Source organism: Saimiri boliviensis, chromosome 20 (genome assembly GCF_048565385.1).
Source record: "Saimiri boliviensis isolate mSaiBol1 chromosome 20, mSaiBol1.pri, whole genome shotgun sequence".
NCBI lineage: Eukaryota > Metazoa > Chordata > Mammalia > Primates > Cebidae > Saimiri > Saimiri boliviensis.
Window position 1 is genome coordinate 19,916,062 of NC_133468.1, and position 6,255 is coordinate 19,922,316.

A 6,255-nucleotide genomic window follows, 5' to 3' on the forward strand; every position below is an offset into this window, starting at 1 on the left:
TCTTGGTAAACTTGTTTTTAAAGGAGGATACATGAAGAACAAAAAGGCATAGATAACCCACCTTTTAATAAACTCTGATTAAACTCAGTATGAGGTACATGCATTATGTTAAAATTATTAACTTCTAGACTCAGTTTAAAGGGCAATAAAGCACATCTGGATGAACAACTTGGCCACCCTCATTGCTCCGTGGTAATAGGGTTAATGCTCATCAATGATAGGCAAAGAATAAATAAACAGCAAAGAATAAAGGATAAAGAAAACGTAGCACATATATACCATAGAATACTATGCAGCCGTAAAAAAGGATGAGTTCATGTCCTTTGCTGGGATGTGGATGAAGCTGGAAACCATCATTCTCAGCAAACTAACACAGGAATAGTAAACCAAACACCACATGTTTTAACACATCAGTGGATATTGAACAATGAGAACCCATGCACACAGGGAGATTATCTCAGACACTGGGGCCTGTTGGGGTGGGGGGCTAGTGGAAGGATAACATTAGGAGAAATACCTAATGTAGATGATGGGTTGATGGGTGCAACAAACCACTGTGGCATGTGTATACCTATGTAACAAACCTATATGTTCTGCTCATGTATCTCAAAACTTAAATTATAATCAAATAAAAAAAAGTAAATGGAAGCCAGGTGAAGTCTTGATTCATTCAAGTGGGTAGGATTTATCACCACTCCCTGTTAGAATTCAAAGCCTTGCTGTCTTTTTATTTGCCAGCATTTTTAGTCCTACTACAGGGAGATTTCTTAATAAATATTCAGTTGGATTTGGCTTGGGAGAAGCAAAGTCAGCCTCAGGAGAAAGTGAAACATGGTTAGATTATAAAAACAAAAGAAGCCCTCCTACCTGAGGCAATTAAGAACAATGGGTGGTGGATTAATTGAGAAGGTTATTTGGAGAGGGAATCATAAAAAATGAAGCACACACACTTAACAGTGGAGTTAGGTCATAATAAACTTACAGTAAATCAGAAATACCGCAAGTCGAAATCCATTTAATACCCTGAAAGGCTATCGGAAAGTTGAAAAATTGTAAGTTGAACCATTCTAAGAATGGGACGTTCTCTATTTCTTTGCCAATTTCATTAAAATAATTTGAGGCCTGCCTTTGAGATGAGCATCAATGACTGACGTTCTGCATATTTTTTGTGGCTAAACTACACCCACGATGCTTTGTCTCTTACATCCTGTTTCCAGATTCCAATTCTTCAAAAAAGGTCAGAATTTTAAAATTTTGTGGAACTGCTGGCTTCCAATCTCCATCTAGACTTCTGTGGTTGTGATGACTCTACTTCATTCACACCAAATTCAATAGCAATTTTTGATAGTGGTCACATTTAGAATATGTTTTTGAAACATCCAATTTAGTTTTCATAGCAAAACACCTTTTTATTCTTTTTGAATTCATATTTCAGTGGTTTTATGTAATAATAAAATATTTTGATTACTTCAACAAGTGCAGCTAGTAGAAAGGCAATAGGGACAAACAACACCACAAATGACTCCTACAGCCCACCTGGTGGGCCCATAATTGGGTAGGATGCTAGGAGGATGCCATTATATTGTGATATAATAAGAAAAATTTATTTGGTCTCTGTTTCTTGTTCCTAGAACGCAGCCTCTAAAACCCTTGAAGTCTCCAAAGTTATGTCTTTGAACACTAATAAGATGATTGGTGGCTGGCTACATAGCTTCATAGTGGGGGCTAGTCACCAGAAAGAAAGGGAGGATTAGAGGGTTGGAACTTTCAGCTGAACAACCCAACCTTCAGGGAGGAGGCAGGAGCTGAAGATTGAGTCAATCACTAATGGCACATGATTTAATCAATCTTATGTATGTAAGGAAGCCTTTATAAAAACCCAAAAGAACTAGGTTTGAAGGGCTCAAGAGCTTTCAGGTTGCTGAACACATGGAGGTTCCTGGAGTGTGAGGTGTACAGAGAGAGCATGGAAGCTTCACAATCCTTCCTCATGCCTTGCCCTCTGCACCTCTTCCATCTGGCTGTTTATCTGTACCATTTGTTATATCCTCTAAAACAAACCAGTCAGTGTAAGTGTTCCCTGAGTTCAGTGAGCCATTCTAACAACATAAGCAAACTCAAGAACTGGGTCATGGGAGCCTTGATTTATAGCTAGTTGGTTAAAAGCACAGGTCACAACCTGTGGCTTATAAGAACATCTGAAGTGGGGACAGTTTTGTGGAGCTGAGCTCTTAATATGTGAGACCTGGTAGTATCCTACCTCCAGGTAGGTAGTATTGGAATTAAAGTGAATTATAGGACAACCAGTTGGTATGTACTATAGAACTGATTGTGGTGGGAAGAAATCCCCCCAAAACGCTTTCATGACCAAAGGTGAACTGTGCTATGTTGAGTGTGTGAGAGGAGGAAAAACACTTTGGTTTTCTTATGTCTTAACAATTCCTATAATTTTATTATCACATGGATATTAGACAGTTTCCTGAGTTATCAGAGGGAATAGAGTGGGTTTGTTAATCTAATGAGTAGTTTAGTTGAAAGTTAAGAGATTTTTTCCAGAGGACAGTATTCATAGAGAAGGAACTGGATTGCACTTTGTACTTATTTATAGATTTTAAAAAAATGGCTGGACTTTTCCTCAGTGCACAAGTTAATTAAAACACAACTTGTATAATGAAAATAGATTCCCTTACTGTGCCTCTGCTCTCAGAATGAATAAGCCAATTAGATGTGAACTCTGGTTTCTGAAGTAGCCACAATGGGCAGGTTGGGAAGGTAATAGATGGATCCTTGCTTCTGTTTAAACTAGTGAAAGGAAAAGGCTATAAAAAGTCTGGGATTGCTGGGATACACACTGTTAAAAATTCTGCTTTGAGATCTGACTCAATCCCAGAGACATTCTCCATTGAACTTGTTATCTCACTATGTCATTGCCTATTCCCCAGTGGGGAGGAGTGTCATGATGATAGAATTGGAACGTGTGTGCTGCCCATGACTGTCCATTGTAACCGTGTATCCAGCATTCTCTCGGTCAAAATTTCACAGCCCTTCTTTGTAATCAGGTCCCGGTCCCATACCCAAGCAAGGGAAGCTGAAAAATGACAGAATTGCAATAGTAAATGTTCAGTGGCTTAAAGTAGCCTGTAGGTCTTCAGTCATTAATGCCTTCTTTTTTTCTACTAAGCAATGTTGCCATTAGAATTTATAGAAGCATGTTTTTAATGCATTATTGATGAATGGGGAATAAAACACTCATATTTTTTAATGAAAAATACTGTTTGGGTATATTCAGGACTACAGAATTGTTGAATATGTCATCTCCTGAATATTTAATGGCTATAACCTTACTGGAGGGTAGAGTGGAAAGCAAGAGGATAAGAAATAATGTTCGCATTTTGGTAGATGTGGAGTGGTAACTAGCTTCTACCATTTATGCCATGAACAACTGCTGGGGTTTGCTACAGGGACATGACAAGCTGCTGTCACTATTCATACTACAAATGGAAACTCAAAACCATTTCCATTTATCTTGCTTTCTGAATGTTGCCTCATCATCGGAACACAAATCTTAAATAACTAAATCTAAGCCATGGTTTCTCGGGAGTTGTGGAATTTCGTTCCTTCTGATGAAAAAGCTAGGTTTCAGATAAACAAGCTTTCTTCTTATGTGTGATCAAGGCTGAGGATTCTGTATGTTTTATGCACTTCCCAACCATGAAAAGGATGTGAAGTGTGAAGAAGTGGATCCTGGCCATGGGTGGTGGCTCACACCTGTAATCCCAGCACTTTGGGAGGCTGAGGTAGGAAGATTGCTTGAGGCCACTAGTTCAAGAGTAGGCTGGGTAACACAGAAAAACCCTATCTCTATTTTTTAAAAAATTAGCCATGCATGGTAGCACATTGCTTGTAGTCCCAGCTACTCAGGAGACTGAGATGGAAAGATTGCTAGAGCCAGGAGTTTCAGGTTATAGTGAGCTGTAATTATGGAACTGCACATTACAGCCTGAGCAAGAGAGTGAGATCCTGTCTCAAAAACAAAGGCTGGAGCGGGGGCTGAATCCTGAAGAAATGCTTCTAATATTAGTGAAAGTCTATTTTACGTATGACATTACTTTGCATTTATAGTATTAGATGACATTATGTAGAGAGAATTGTTTGCTATTAATATGGATAAGAAAATTAGGTACTTTTTAATAACTTGTTTCAAAGACTTCCTGACTCATTTCCCTCCTCACTTTGAGTTCTAGCTCTGACTTAGCCTGAAACTTCTAGTTAGGAAAAAAATGGGAAAAACTACATTTGGTTCCGTAAGTAGAAAACTATGGTTAAAACCATTAATGCATTTATATTATTATATTGTACATGTGGAATTATAAATCAGCTAATGATAGTGAGTCCAGTTATATTTCTAGTTGTCTCTGCTGCTGTTCCTTATGACACAGTATTTTAAAATGTAAAAGTGTGCCAGGTATAGTGGCTGATGCCTGTAATCCCAGGACTTTGGGAGGCCGAGGTGGGCAGATCACGAGGTCAAGAGATTAAAACCATCCTGGCCAACATGGTGAAACCCCATCTCTACTAAAAAATACAAAAATTAGATGGGCATAGTGGTGCGTGCCTGTTGTCCCAGCTACTCGGGAGGCTGAGGCAGGAGAATTGCTTGAACTCAGGAGGTGGAGATTGCAGTGAGCCGAGATTGTGCCACTGCATTCCAGTCTGGTGCCTGGCAACAGAATGAGACTCTGTCTAAAAAAAAAAGTAAAAGTGTTTGTTTTTAGTAACTCTGAGATTAATACAGATAAGCTGGTTAATGTTAAAAAAAAAGTCTTCTGAACTTTGCATTTGATTTTTAGCATTGAGATGTGGTTGTGGGCACATATATAAAATGAGATATTCTCACTTAGGTTAATAGAAGTGTTATTGTAACCACTAAACACGGCTATTACAAATCTTCTCCTGATGCCTTCATTAAAAAATAAAAATTGGGTCTTAAATAATTGAAGAAATATTAATGATTTATACAGGTTAGAACACTTGAAAAACTCAACTTGTCCTTTAAGACACCATGTCTTGTGATTGTCAGGTAATTGCATTTCTTTCAAATTACCTGTGTTGATTTTCCAAGGACATGCACCTCATACAGATTTATCTATTTATTAATGACTCAGCAATCGAGGTACCAAAAAATGACAATCTTGCCTTACATAATGACATTCTCCCTTTCAGAGTGAAGTATTTTATATTTTCATTTGGCCATACTGAAGAATAGGCTAGCATATGATGGATAAAGTCTAGGTTCAAGTTCTAAAAGCTTTCAATATTTGGAAGTAAACAATTTAATTTTGTTCTGCCAAAAAGAATTGTTCTGCTTTTAGGGAAACTCTTTGTCTGCTAATTTGGAAAGAGAGGAGTAATATAATATATCAGAAGCAGAAGAATGACTGATTCTCAACAACTAATGAAAATAAAGCAATTGCAGGCTTTGATTCAGCCATAATTTTGTGGCCAAATGTGAAAAGTTTTCATATAAGTGTCTATATATATGTTCGTAAATATAGATAGTAGTAGTTCTATGTATATATATATGTGTGTATATATATATAACTCAGATATTCTTAAATAGGGCAAATATGGTTTTGTATTTAGGGGTGCTATTGAACATTGGAAATATGACATATATTCTCATATGAGAATATGCCATATATACTTCTAGTTTATGGAAAAATATACTTAAATTTTACAACTTAAATTTTATAATAGTTTCAGTATTTCATTTTTTTTTTATTATTATTAGCTTATCAGAATGAGAAATGCAAAACTCAGTTGTTCTCAAGGGCTTAACGGCCAATCCTGTTCAACTTTTCCTATAGGATTGATTTATTTTGGACATTAATCAAGTCTGACCCTGATCTAAGAACTTGATGCTTCAGCATTCCAGGGACTTTGACCTGAAGTGGGAGAGTAGGCAGTTAATCACCTTTGGATGCCATCCAGATGTGCACCATTTAGTAGCATTATCAGTTTTTGCAGGCTTTCAAAATATTATTTCAATATCAAATTTATTATAACTTGGAGACTGTTAAGTCAAATTGTTTGGGAAAGCTGATAAAGATATGTCATCATTGACCATATCAGACTACAATTGATTACCTCATCCTGTAGCTCAGACCAACTATGATCAGAAGGAAGTTGTATATCACTGAGTTATACTATTATTAATCATAAGGCTAATGCTAAAAATAGTAAGAGTAATATACT